This window comes from Salmo trutta, chromosome 11, assembly GCF_901001165.1.
Source record: "Salmo trutta chromosome 11, fSalTru1.1, whole genome shotgun sequence".
NCBI lineage: Eukaryota > Metazoa > Chordata > Actinopteri > Salmoniformes > Salmonidae > Salmo > Salmo trutta.
Window position 1 is genome coordinate 19,265,526 of NC_042967.1, and position 14,748 is coordinate 19,280,273.

Consider the following 14,748-nt stretch of genomic DNA (forward strand, 5'->3'; position numbering starts at 1 on the left):
AATATTGACTGGTTGTCATCAAGCTGTCCGCTCAAGAGGAAGCTTCTTACTGTAACCAGTGCCTGTAATCTGGTTCAGGTTATTAATCAACCTAGCAGGGTGTTTACAAACACTACAGGAACAAGATGATCCACACGTATCGATCACATTTTTACTAATGCTGTAGAACTTTGTTCTAAAGCTATATCCGTACCCATTGGATGCAGTGATCACAATATAGTGGCTATATCCAGGAAAGCCAAAGTTCCAACAGCTGGGCCTAAAATAGTGTATAAGAGATCAAACAAAAGATTTTGCTGTGACTCTTATGTGGATGATGTTAAAAATATTTGTTGGTCTGATGTGATTAATGAGGAGCATCCAGACGCTGCACTTGATGAAGTTATGAAATTGCGTCTTGTTAAAGGACCCACACAGACCTAAACAAACATTGGGTGTATGACTTTTGGCTCTTTGCCACCTGGAACCCAACAATGGTTTCAGTACCACACCCTCCTCATAACCACCATGAAACTTTAACTAAATCTAAACATGTATCTTTCATTTACAATCTGAAAAAAATATGGGAATAGAAAGGTTCTGAACTTTTGTGAAACATCACAGCACAGTTGAAAAATATATGCAAATAGAAATCAAAGCTGGATGACGTTCAGAGACAAATGGGAGGGGTTGAGTGGAGCTGAAGGGTGGGACAAAAATAATAAGATTGTCAAATATTCTGTGTCCGTATAATGTATATTCTAAGTATAAGCTGTAAGCATAAGTGTTGTAAGTAGAAGCCTAAGTGTTGTTGTCCATTAGTTTACTCCAATTAGTGGAGGGGTGGAAGTGTTAGCGGAAAAAAAACAAATGAAAAATTATAATACATATATTATATATATTTACAAAAAAATATATGGGGGATTTTAAATTATGCAGACAATTACATTGATGGAGGCCACAATATACTTGCATATTCAAGTCTACAATGTGTGACTTAATAAATAATTACTGACAAATGGATCAACCAAATCAGGAAGGTGTAAACATGGCAGGGACAGGTGGGATGATAGGAGGGAAAGGAGGGGAGATAGGAGAGACAAGAGGGGTAATAGGAGAGACAAGAAGGGTGATAGGAGGGACAGGAGGGGTGATAGGAGAGACATTAGGGGTGACAGGAGGGACAGGAATGGTGACAGGAGGAGTGAAAGGAGGGACAGGAAGGGTGAGAGGAGAGAAAATGGGGGGGATAGGAGGGAAAGGAAGGGTGATAGAAGGAGTGATAGGAGGGACAGGAAGGGTGATAGGAGAGACAATGGGGGGATAGGAGGGACAGGAAGGGTGATCGGAGGGACAAGAGCGGTGATAGGAGGGACAAGAGCGGTGATAGGAAGGACAGGAAGGGTGATCGGAGGGACAAGAGCGGTGATAGGAGAGACAAGAGGGGTTATCGGAGGGACAGGAGGGGTGATAGGAGGGACAGGAGGGGTGATAGGAAGGACAGGAAGGGTGATAGGAGAGACATTAGGGGTGATAGGAGAGATAATCGCAAGGAGGGGAAAGTGAGGAAGGTAATACACTTCGTAAAATGTTTCTGGTTCGTCCAAAACTTTTTTCCCTTCTTGTCGCAGGATGCATTTAAAGGAATGATCTCTCTAACTATAAGTCACATGATTTTTTTAGATTATGTTTTTATAGTGAGGGTGTGTAATGCAAGTCGAGATGTCCTTGGATGAATGTCAACAAGATGCATGACCGACGTTGTTAAAAGAACCACACACACCTTAACAAACATTGGATGTATGCAGGGGCGGAAATCCCGGGGGGGACACGACTCCCCATCCTGGGAAAAATATGATTTGTCCCCCCCAATATATCACTGAAACATAACTATGTAATTTAAATAATATTAATAATATGCAATGAATGCAATTGTGCTGATTATAGACACTTAATAGCGCGTTTTTAAGTTTCAAAAGATTGCGACCCCCCCCACCCTTTGCCTCACAATGGTTTGATCCACTGCCAGTTCCTTAGCTTGCTAGGTAACGTAGAGGTCGTATCTACTGTCTGAAAGGCACTCAATGCACGTAACCGACGTGAGGTTAATCCAGTCAATCGCGCACACACACTAGCTGAATATGCAGAGCTAGCGCGCAAATATTAACTATTAAGCTAGCTAGTACCTATTCCATTTATGTGGCGACGTCAAAGATGGAATCTTTGCTATCGTCAATTTATTCCAAGATCAGCATGCATGTAAGTTAGTGCTTCAAAGTCCCTGTGATAAGGTTAGCGATAAACTGAACAGAACTACACTCTCTTCTGCCATTGTTTTAAATATATTTAATGGTCTCGTTGCAAAAGCTAAATTGTCGCAAGGGAACTTTTATTTATATATTTTATTTCACCTTTATTTAACCCGGGTAGCAAAGATTATAGCAACACCACTGAATTGGTGCTCGCCAGCTTTGCAAATTCAGCTATTGTTAGAAGCCAGCCAAAATGAAACAAACGATTAAAATTACAAAAGGTTGCAGCATATGTTGTGTAAATGGTGAACTCATACAGCTGTCAACTCTTGTCACTGCAATCCGTTTCACATTTGCTAGCTACCTTTTAGATCGAAGCCCATATAGAATGATAGAAGATAAGATGATAGAAGACCATCTCCTACTGTAAATAACCTACATACTGTGTGTGTGTAGCCAGCCAGGTAGAAAAATGGCAGAAAAATGGCAGAAAAAAGACGGACATCAGAGTATTTTTCAGTACACCAAAACGCAAAGTAAGAACCCTAGTAGCCTAATATCTCAAAGACTAGTTGATAAAATGTTCATAAGAAAGAAATGAAATTCTAATGGAAATGTTTCACAATGATGTCATTAGGCAAAGCAGGCAACAGATGGCACACAGACAGCAGAGTTGGGGACAGATATGCAGGGACAGACTGCCAGAGACAGGGAGTCTCAGGTAAGTTTGTTGAGTCTTTGTTTGGCAACATTATGAAAGGTTCTAAAGAAATTTTACTTGTAAAATAGGAACATGCTTGGAAAATGCCATGGATACCCCCACTCTCAACTTAAACTGGTGACTGAACTAAGATTTGTTAAAGGCAATGGTATTGCTGTTGTGATTAGTTGTGTAGTTTTGGGTACCGGTAGTTAGGATTACGGCAAACACCTTATTTCTTTGGTTCTTCAATATACATTTACCATATTACAACGTAGGCTATGTGTTACAGCACTACTTTTGGTGTCCCCATCAAGAAATGCTCTTGAGAAAATGTTATGTAATTGTCCCCTCCAAAGTTGATATCAGATTTTCGTCCCTGGATGTATGACTTTTGGCTCTTTGCCACCTAGAACCCAACAATGGTTTCGGTACCACACCCTCCTCATAACCACCATGAAACTTTAACTAAATCTAAACATGTATCTTTCATTTACAATCTGTACAATCTATGGGAATAGAAAGGTTCGGAACTTGTGTGAAACATAACAGCACCGTTGAAAAATATATGCAAATAGAAATCAAAGCTGGATGATGTTCAGAGATAGATGGGAGGGGTTGAGTGGAGCTGAAGGGTGGGACAAAAAATAACAAGATTGTCAAATATACTGTGTCCGTAAAATGTATATAGTGTGTAAAAGCTGGAAGCCTAAGTGCTGTAAGTAAAAGCCTAAGTGTTGTTGTCCATTAGTTTACATCAATTAGTGGAGGGGTGGAAGTGTTAGGGGAAAATAACAAAGGAAAAATTGAATATCTATATATATATTATATGTATTTACAAAAAAATTCATGGGGGATTTTAAATTACGCAGACAATTACATTGATGGAAGCCAAAATCTACCTTCAATATTAGAGCTCATCTACCAGAAATAATAATAAGAAAAAACGCACCCTGTTACAAGCAGGAAACAAGTTAGGACATGAACAGGCAGAACAGGTTTAATAAGCAAATCATAGTTCCATTGTGTTCAGGAAGGTGTACCCATGGTGAAAGGAGGGACAGGAGGCAGACTAAGGGCAAATATTCACTGTTCTCTGTTAGAGAAATATGGCCTAAAAAGAGGAGTGGTAGACTGTCTATTACAAATTAAATTCTACAATCTGTGACTTAATTTATAATTACTGACAAATGAATCAACCAAATCAGGAAGGTGTAACCATGGCAGGGACAGGTGGGATGATAAGAGAGACAGGAGGGGTGATAGGAGAGACAAGAGGGATGATAGGAGAGACAATAGGAGAGGGGGGGTGATAGGAGGAGTGATAGGAGGGACAGGAGGGGTGATAGGAGGAGTGATAGGAGGGACAAGAGGGGTAATAGGAGAGACAGGAGGGGTAATAGGAGAGACAGGAAGGGTAATAGGAGGAGTGATAGGAGGGACAGGATTGGTAATAGGAGTGACAGGAGGGGTGATAGGAGGAGTGATAGGAGGGACAAGAGGGGTAATAGGAGTGACAGGAGGGGTGATAGGAGGAGTGATAGGAGGGACAGGAGGGGTAATAGGAGAGACAGGAGGGGTAATAGGAGAGACAGGAGGGGTAATAGGAGAGACAAGAAGGGTGATAGGAGGGACAGGAAGGGTGATAGGAGAGACATTAGGGGTGACAGGAGGGACAGGAAGGGGGATAGGAGGATTGAAAGGAGGGAACCTCCTATCTTACTTCTTTACCATAAAATTAATGGTTGTCAATGGCTGTATTCTGACCTCATAAAACCACCATTTTTTTTAAATATATTTATTTTTGCTATTTTGAACATCAAAGTAATTCTTGAAGTATGTGGTTGTCTATATTTACTGAATGTGGAAGGGAATCAGTCTCTCTAACTTGTCTATCAATATGTGTAGGGCTCCCGAGTGGCACAGCGGTCTAAGGCACTATAGGCATCAATACAGACCCTGTTTCAGTCCCAGGCTGCATCACAACTGGCCTTGATGGCAAGTCGCATAAGGCGGCATACAATTGGCTCAGCATCATCCCGATTAGGGGAGGGTTCAGCCAGGGTAGGCCCGTCATTGTAAATAAGAATTTGTTCTCATCTGACTTGCCTAGTTAAATGATATGTGAATGTGGCCTTATGTCTCAGTTTGGGAACCCTTTAAGCCCAATGATGTGTTTTTGCAACACTTACAAAACTAGCTCTAGCTATGGCTCAGAGTTATTGTTTCTCAATTTCCTTTTTTCTACACAGTTACTACATCTTAGAGAAGACAATAACAATATTTAAAGTCATGTACTTGCATGGAAGGAATGCAACATACAGTATGATTGTGTAGTGGACCAGTGTGGTGTCAGAAGATGCCACAATAATCATACTGGCACACAACAAAATTACTACTAAGAGATACAGCTGGGTTTAAGTAGATTCACTATTTAGTGTTTGACATGATCATTTCGCTTAGGACTTGTACAGGATCAGTGGTGGAAAAAGTACCCAATTGTAAAAGTTAAGATACTTTTACTGGAGTCATAGAAAGTACTCCAGTAAAAGTGAAAGCCACCCAGTAAAATCCTTCTTGAGTAAAAGTCTAAAAGTACTCCAACATTCCAACATCATTTACAAACAAAGCATGTGTTTAGTCCGCCAGATTAGAGGCAGTAGGGTTGACCAGGAATGTTCTCTTGATAAGTGTGTGAATTAGACCATTTTCCTGTCCTGCTAAGCATTCAAAATGTAACGAGTACTTTTGGGTGTCAGGGAAAATGTATGGAGTAAAAAGTACATAATTTCCATTAGGAATATAGTAAAGTCAAAAAAGTTAAAATAGTCAAAAATATAAATAGTAAAGTAAATAGTAAAGTAAAAAACGACTTAAGTAGTACTTTCAAGTATTTTTGCTGAAGTACTTTACACCACTGTGCAGGATGCAATGTAGGTCACATTGTAATATTACAACGCTGGGTCTCACAGGGTTAAAATATATTTAGGCCCCATTTTCCAGGCTGAAAGGGTAGGCAAGGCCAACTTTCACTCCCTTATTCTCTATCAGTTGTGGTCAATTCCATTTCCATTCCACTCAATTCAGGAAGTACACATCCAATTCCAATTCACTTCAATGCTTTTCAATTGGGAAAATGTGGAATTGGAATTTGGTTGACTTTCAGAATGTCTGGTTGTGTGTGTTTGACCGGGGGATCACCTGAGGCAATTATGTTCATGTTGATCAAGTGGGTCAGGATCTTGTTGCTTGTTTACAGCAATCAGTGGTTTCACATTTCAACTTCCTGCACCTGTCACCATCGGAGGCCCACATTTGCTAACGTTGGGAGATGGGAAAAATAATACTTCCTAAAGCCCAGGCGATTTTGAGGTAAGATGTGCTTCTGTTGTCCAATAGCCTGCTGGAATAGGCAACTGAGGATGGGGTCGTAATTTAAATTAACTGAATAGGCTTACAGTATGCTTGTCAACAACAGCCAGTGTATATATTTATTACCTGTTGCCTAATCTGACTGACCGTTACCTTGGAGCGTGCCTACAGGACTGGAAAACCCACCACCGGCCCTGGTGATAAGCCCAGGCCGATAGTGGTCAAGTTCCTGTGGTTCAAGGACAAGGTAGCTGCTCTGGAAAGAGCCAAGAACTTGAGAGGATAGTCCTCAACGAGGACTATATTAAAGCTGTGCGCCAGAAGAGGAAAGAACTGATCACAGCCATGAAAGCTGCCAGAGTGCGTGGGGACATTGCGTACATCCGCTATGACAGGCTCATTGTCCACCCTCCCTCCCAGAAGCCTGGAAGGGATGAGAGAGCCAAGCATATGGGTTCGTAGACTCAACCCCGCAGCACGCACACACACACACACACACACACACACACACACACACACACACACACACACACACACACACACACACACACACACACACACACACCAATTGATTAATGGACTGCTGAATGTATATTTGTTTCTCTTGCTTTGTCTGCTGTTTTCAGTATTATGTCTATCTCTGATAAGCTACCCAGGAAAGGGATGAAAATAGCCCATATTAATATATGTAGCCATAGAAATAAGGTTCATGAAATCAATAACTTGCTAACATTAGAAAACATTGATATATTAGCCATTTCTGAGACTCACTTAGCAACACAAGGATATAACATTTATAGAAGAGACAGAAAAGCTTATGGGGGATGTGTTGCTTTATATATATATATATATACATATATATATTCAGATCCATATCCGTGTAATGCTGTCACGGTTGTCGTAACGATTTGACCAAAACGCAGCGGGAATACATATACTCATCTTCTTTTTTAATAGGCAGAAAGAAGGAAAACCGAAACAAAAGTATACAAAAATAACGGCGATAACAGTCTTGTCAGGCACACAGATAAACAACAAACAACTACCCACAAAATCGCACAGAAAAACACCCCTCTTAAATAGGACCTTCAATTAGAAGCTACTAGGAGCAGCTGCTTCCAATTGAAGGTCAACCCCATTAACTAAACATAGAACTAGACATACTAGATAAACATAGAAATATACTAGCATAGAACATAGCCCAACAAACCCCGAAACACTCTAAACAAACACCCCTCTCAAAACGGAACATAGCCCAACAAACCCCGAAACACTCTAAACAACACACCCCTGCCACGTCCTGACCAAACTACAGTAACAAATAACCCCTTTACTGGTCAGGACGTGACAAATGCTTAGAGAAGATCTTATGTTAAGTGTTATTGAAGTGTTGTGGTTGCAGGTTCACTTGCTTGCTTTAGGCCACCAAGTGCTAACAGTCAGTATCTAAATAATATGTGTGAAATGCTTGATAGTGTACGTGATGTAAACAGAGAGGTTCTACTTTCTTGGGGACCTGAATATTGACTGGTTGTCATCAAGCTGTCCGCTCAAGAGGAAGCTTCTTACTGTAACCAGTGCCTGTAATCTGGTTCAGGTTATTAATCAACCTAGCAGGGTGTTTACAAACACTACAGGAACAAGATGATCCACACGTATCGATCACATTTTTACTAATGCTGTAGAACTTTGTTCTAAAGCTATATCCGTACCCATTGGATGCAGTGATCACAATATAGTGGCTATATCCAGGAAAGCCAAAGTTCCAACAGCTGGGCCTAAAATAGTGTATAAGAGATCAAACAAAAGATTTTGCTGTGACTCTTATGTGGATGATGTTAAAAATATTTGTTGGTCTGATGTGATTAATGAGGAGCATCCAGACGCTGCACTTGATGAAGTTATGAAATTGCGTCTTGTTAAAGGACCCACACAGACCTAAACAAACATTGGGTGTATGACTTTTGGCTCTTTGCCACCTGGAACCCAACAATGGTTTCAGTACCACACCCTCCTCATAACCACCATGAAACTTTAACTAAATCTAAACATGTATCTTTCATTTACAATCTGAAAAAAATATGGGAATAGAAAGGTTCTGAACTTTTGTGAAACATCACAGCACAGTTGAAAAATATATGCAAATAGAAATCAAAGCTGGATGACGTTCAGAGACAAATGGGAGGGGTTGAGTGGAGCTGAAGGGTGGGACAAAAATAATAAGATTGTCAAATATTCTGTGTCCGTATAATGTATATTCTAAGTATAAGCTGTAAGCATAAGTGTTGTAAGTAGAAGCCTAAGTGTTGTTGTCCATTAGTTTACTCCAATTAGTGGAGGGGTGGAAGTGTTAGCGGAAAAAAAACAAATGAAAAATTATAATACATATATTATATATATTTACAAAAAAATATATGGGGGATTTTAAATTATGCAGACAATTACATTGATGGAGGCCACAATATACTTGCATATTCAAGTCTACAATGTGTGACTTAATAAATAATTACTGACAAATGGATCAACCAAATCAGGAAGGTGTAAACATGGCAGGGACAGGTGGGATGATAGGAGGGAAAGGAGGGGAGATAGGAGAGACAAGAGGGGTAATAGGAGAGACAAGAAGGGTGATAGGAGGGACAGGAGGGGTGATAGGAGAGACATTAGGGGTGACAGGAGGGACAGGAATGGTGACAGGAGGAGTGAAAGGAGGGACAGGAAGGGTGATAGGAGAGACAATGGGGGGGATAGGAGGGAAAGGAAGGGTGATAGAAGGAGTGATAGGAGGGACAGGAAGGGTGATAGGAGAGACAATGGGGGGATAGGAGGGACAGGAAGGGTGATCGGAGGGACAAGAGCGGTGATAGGAGGGACAAGAGCGGTGATAGGAAGGACAGGAAGGGTGATCGGAGGGACAAGAGCGGTGATAGGAGAGACAAGAGGGGTTATCGGAGGGACAGGAGGGGTGATAGGAGGGACAGGAGGGGTGATAGGAAGGACAGGAAGGGTGATAGGAGAGACATTAGGGGTGATAGGAGAGATAATCGCAAGGAGGGGAAAGTGAGGAAGGTAATACACTTCGTAAAATGTTTCTGGTTCGTCCAAAACTTTTTTCCCTTCTTGTCGCAGGATGCATTTAAAGGAATGATCTCTCTAACTATAAGTCACATGATTTTTTTAGATTATGTTTTTATAGTGAGGGTGTGTAATGCAAGTCGAGATGTCCTTGGATGAATGTCAACAAGATGCATGACCGACGTTGTTAAAAGAACCACACACACCTTAACAAACATTGGATGTATGCAGGGGCGGAAATCCCGGGGGGGACACGACTCCCCATCCTGGGAAAAATATGATTTGTCCCCCCCAATATATCACTGAAACATAACTATGTAATTTAAATAATATTAATAATATGCAATGAATGCAATTGTGCTGATTATAGACACTTAATAGCGCGTTTTTAAGTTTCAAAAGATTGCGACCCCCCCACCCTTTGCCTCACAATGGTTTGATCCACTGCCAGTTCCTTAGCTTGCTAGGTAACGTAGAGGTCGTATCTACTGTCTGAAAGGCACTCAATGCACGTAACCGACGTGAGGTTAATCCAGTCAATCGCGCACACACACTAGCTGAATATGCAGAGCTAGCGCGCAAATATTAACTATTAAGCTAGCTAGTACCTATTCCATTTATGTGGCGACGTCAAAGATGGAATCTTTGCTATCGTCAATTTATTCCAAGATCAGCATGCATGTAAGTTAGTGCTTCAAAGTCCCTGTGATAAGGTTAGCGATAAACTGAACAGAACTACACTCTCTTCTGCCATTGTTTTAAATATATTTAATGGTCTCGTTGCAAAAGCTAAATTGTCGCAAGGGAACTTTTATTTATATATTTTATTTCACCTTTATTTAACCCGGGTAGCAAAGATTATAGCAAACACCACTGAATTGGTGCTCGCCAGCTTTGCAAATTCAGCTATTGTTAGAAGCCAGCCAAAATGAAACAAACGATTAAAATTACAAAAGGTTGCAGCATATGTTGTGTAAATGGTGAACTCATACAGCTGTCAACTCTTGTCACTGCAATCCGTTTCACATTTGCTAGCTACCTTTTAGATCGAAGCCCATATAGAATGATAGAAGATAAGATGATAGAAGACCATCTCCTACTGTAAATAACCTACATACTGTGTGTGTGTAGCCAGCCAGGTAGAAAAATGGCAGAAAAATGGCAGAAAAAAGACGGACATCAGAGTATTTTTCAGTACACCAAAACGCAAAGTAAGAACCCTAGTAGCCTAATATCTCAAAGACTAGTTGATAAAATGTTCATAAGAAAGAAATGAAATTCTAATGGAAATGTTTCACAATGATGTCATTAGGCAAAGCAGGCAACAGATGGCACACAGACAGCAGAGTTGGGGACAGATATGCAGGGACAGACTGCCAGAGACAGGGAGTCTCAGGTAAGTTTGTTGAGTCTTTGTTTGGCAACATTATGAAAGGTTCTAAAGAAATTTTACTTGTAAAATAGGAACATGCTTGGAAAATGCCATGGATACCCCCACTCTCAACTTAAACTGGTGACTGAACTAAGATTTGTTAAAGGCAATGGTATTGCTGTTGTGATTAGTTGTGTAGTTTTGGGTACCGGTAGTTAGGATTACGGCAAACACCTTATTTCTTTGGTTCTTCAATATACATTTACCATATTACAACGTAGGCTATGTGTTACAGCACTACTTTTGGTGTCCCCATCAAGAAATGCTCTTGAGAAAATGTTATGTAATTGTCCCCTCCAAAGTTGATATCAGATTTTCGTCCCTGGATGTATGACTTTTGGCTCTTTGCCACCTAGAACCCAACAATGGTTTCGGTACCACACCCTCCTCATAACCACCATGAAACTTTAACTAAATCTAAACATGTATCTTTCATTTACAATCTGTACAATCTATGGGAATAGAAAGGTTCGGAACTTGTGTGAAACATAACAGCACCGTTGAAAAATATATGCAAATAGAAATCAAAGCTGGATGATGTTCAGAGATAGATGGGAGGGGTTGAGTGGAGCTGAAGGGTGGGACAAAAAATAACAAGATTGTCAAATATACTGTGTCCGTAAATGTATATAGTGTGTAAAAGCTGGAAGCCTAAGTGCTGTAAGTAAAAGCCTAAGTGTTGTTGTCCATTAGTTTACATCAATTAGTGGAGGGGTGGAAGTGTTAGGGGAAAATAACAAAGGAAAAATTGAATATCTATATATATATTATATGTATTTACAAAAAAATTCATGGGGGATTTTAAATTACGCAGACAATTACATTGATGGAAGCCAAAATCTACCTTCAATATTAGAGCTCATCTACCAGAAATAATAATAAGAAAAAACGCACCCTGTTACAAGCAGGAAACAAGTTAGGACATGAACAGGCAGAACAGGTTTAATAAGCAAATCATAGTTCCATTGTGTTCAGGAAGGTGTACCCATGGTGAAAGGAGGGACAGGAGGCAGACTAAGGGCAAATATTCACTGTTCTCTGTTAGAGAAATATGGCCTTAAAAAGAGGAGTGGTAGACTGTCTATTACAAATTAAATTCTACAATCTGTGACTTAATTTATAATTACTGACAAATGAATCAACCAAATCAGGAAGGTGTAACCATGGCAGGGACAGGTGGGATGATAAGAGAGACAGGAGGGGTGATAGGAGAGACAAGAGGGATGATAGGAGAGACAATAGGAGAGGGGGGGTGATAGGAGGAGTGATAGGAGGGACAGGAGGGGTGATAGGAGGAGTGATAGGAGGGACAAGAGGGGTAATAGGAGAGACAGGAGGGGTAATAGGAGAGACAGGAAGGGTAATAGGAGGAGTGATAGGAGGGACAGGATTGGTAATAGGAGTGACAGGAGGGGTGATAGGAGGAGTGATAGGAGGGACAAGAGGGGTAATAGGAGTGACAGGAGGGGTGATAGGAGGAGTGATAGGAGGGACAGGAGGGGTAATAGGAGAGACAGGAGGGGTAATAGGAGAGACAGGAGGGGTAATAGTAGAGACAAGAAGGGTGATAGGAGGGACAGGAGGGGTGATAGGAGAGACATTAGGGGTGACAGGAGGGACAGGAAGGGGGATAGGAGGATTGAAAGGAGGGAACCTCCTATCTTACTTCTTTACCATAAAATTAATGGTTGTCAATGGCTGTATTCTGACCTCATAAACCACCATTTTTTTTAAATATATTTATTTTTGCTATTTTGAACATCAAAGTAATTCTTGAAGTATGTGGTTGTCTATATTTACTGAATGTGGAAGGGAATCAGTCTCTCTAACTTGTCTATCAATATGTGTAGGGCTCCCGAGTGGCACAGCGGTCTAAGGCACTATAGGCATCAATACAGACCCTGTTTCAGTCCCAGGCTGCATCACAACTGGCCTTGATGGCAAGTCGCATAAGGCGGCATACAATTGGCTCAGCATCATCCCGATTAGGGGAGGGTTCAGCCAGGGTAGGCCCGTCATTGTAAATAAGAATTTGTTCTCATCTGACTTGCCTAGTTAAATGATATGTGAATGTGGCCTTATGTCTCAGTTTGGGAACCCTTTGAGCCCAATGATTTGTTTTTGCAACACTTACAAAACTAGCTCTAGCTATGGCTCAGAGTTATTGTTTCTCAATTTCCTTTTTTCTACACAGTTACTACATCTTAGAGAAGACAATAACAAATATTTAAAGTCATGTACTTGCATGGAAGGAATGCAACATACAGTATGATTGTGTAGTGGACCAGTGTGGTGTCAGAAGATGCCACAATAATCATACTGGCACACAACAAAATTACTACTAAGAGATACAGCTGGGTTTAAGTAGATTCACTATTTAGTGTTTGACATGATCATTTCGCTTAGGACTTGTACAGGATCAGTGGTGGAAAAAGTACCCAATTGTAAAAGTTAAGATACTTTTACTGGAGTCATAGAAAGTACTCCAGTAAAAGTGAAAGCCACCCAGTAAAATCCTTCTTGAGTAAAAGTCTAAAAGTACTCCAACATTCCAACATCATTTACAAACAAAGCATGTGTTTAGTCCGCCAGATTAGAGGCAGTAGGGTTGACCAGGAATGTTCTCTTGATAAGTGTGTGAATTAGACCATTTTCCTGTCCTGCTAAGCATTCAAAATGTAACGAGTACTTTTGGGTGTCAGGGAAAATGTATGGAGTAAAAAGTACATAATTTCCATTAGGAATATAGTAAAGTCAAAAAAGTTAAAATAGTCAAAAATATAAATAGTAAAGTAAATAGTAAAGTAAAAAACGACTTAAGTAGTACTTTCAAGTATTTTTGCTGAAGTACTTTACACCACTGTGCAGGATGCAATGTAGGTCACATTGTAATATTACAACGCTGGGTCTCACAGGGTTAAAATATATTTAGGCCCCATTTTCCAGGCTGAAAGGGTAGGCAAGGCCAACTTTCACTCCCTTATTCTCTATCAGTTGTGGTCAATTCCATTTCCATTCCACTCAATTCAGGAAGTACACATCCAATTCCAATTCACTTCAATGCTTTTCAATTGGGAAAATGTGGAATTGGAATTTGGTTGACTTTCAGAATGTCTGGTTGTGTGTGTTTGACCGGGGGATCACCTGAGGCAATTATGTTCATGTTGATCAAGTGGGTCAGGATCTTGTTGCTTGTTTACAGCAATCAGTGGTTTCACATTTCAACTTCCTGCACCTGTCACCATCGGAGGCCCACATTTGCTAACGTTGGGAGATGGGAAAAATAATACTTCCTAAAGCCCAGGCGATTTTGAGGTAAGATGTGCTTCTGTTGTCCAATAGCCTGCTGGAATAGGCAACTGAGGATGGGGTCGTAATTTAAATTAACTGAATAGGCTTACAGTATGCTTGTCAACAACAGCCAGTGTATATATTTATTACCTGTTGCCTAATCTGACTGACCGTTACCTTGGAGCGTGCCTACAGGACTGGAAAACCCACCACCGGCCCTGGTGATAAGCCCAGGCCGATAGTGGTCAAGTTCCTGTGGTTCAAGGACAAGGTAGCTGCTCTGGAAAGAGCCAAGAACTTGAGAGGATAGTCCTCAACGAGGACTATATTAAAGCTGTGCGCCAGAAGAGGAAAGAACTGATCACAGCCATGAAAGCTGCCAGAGTGCGTGGGGACATTGCGTACATCCGCTATGACAGGCTCATTGTCCACCCTCCCTCCCAGAAGCCTGGAAGGGATGAGAGAGCCAAGCATATGGGTTCGTAGACTCAACCCCGCAGCACGCACACACACACACACACACACACACACACACACACACACACACACACACACACACACACACACACACACACACACACACCAATTGATTAATGAACTGCTGAATGTATATTTGTTTCTCTTGCTTTGTCTGCTGTTTTCAGTAT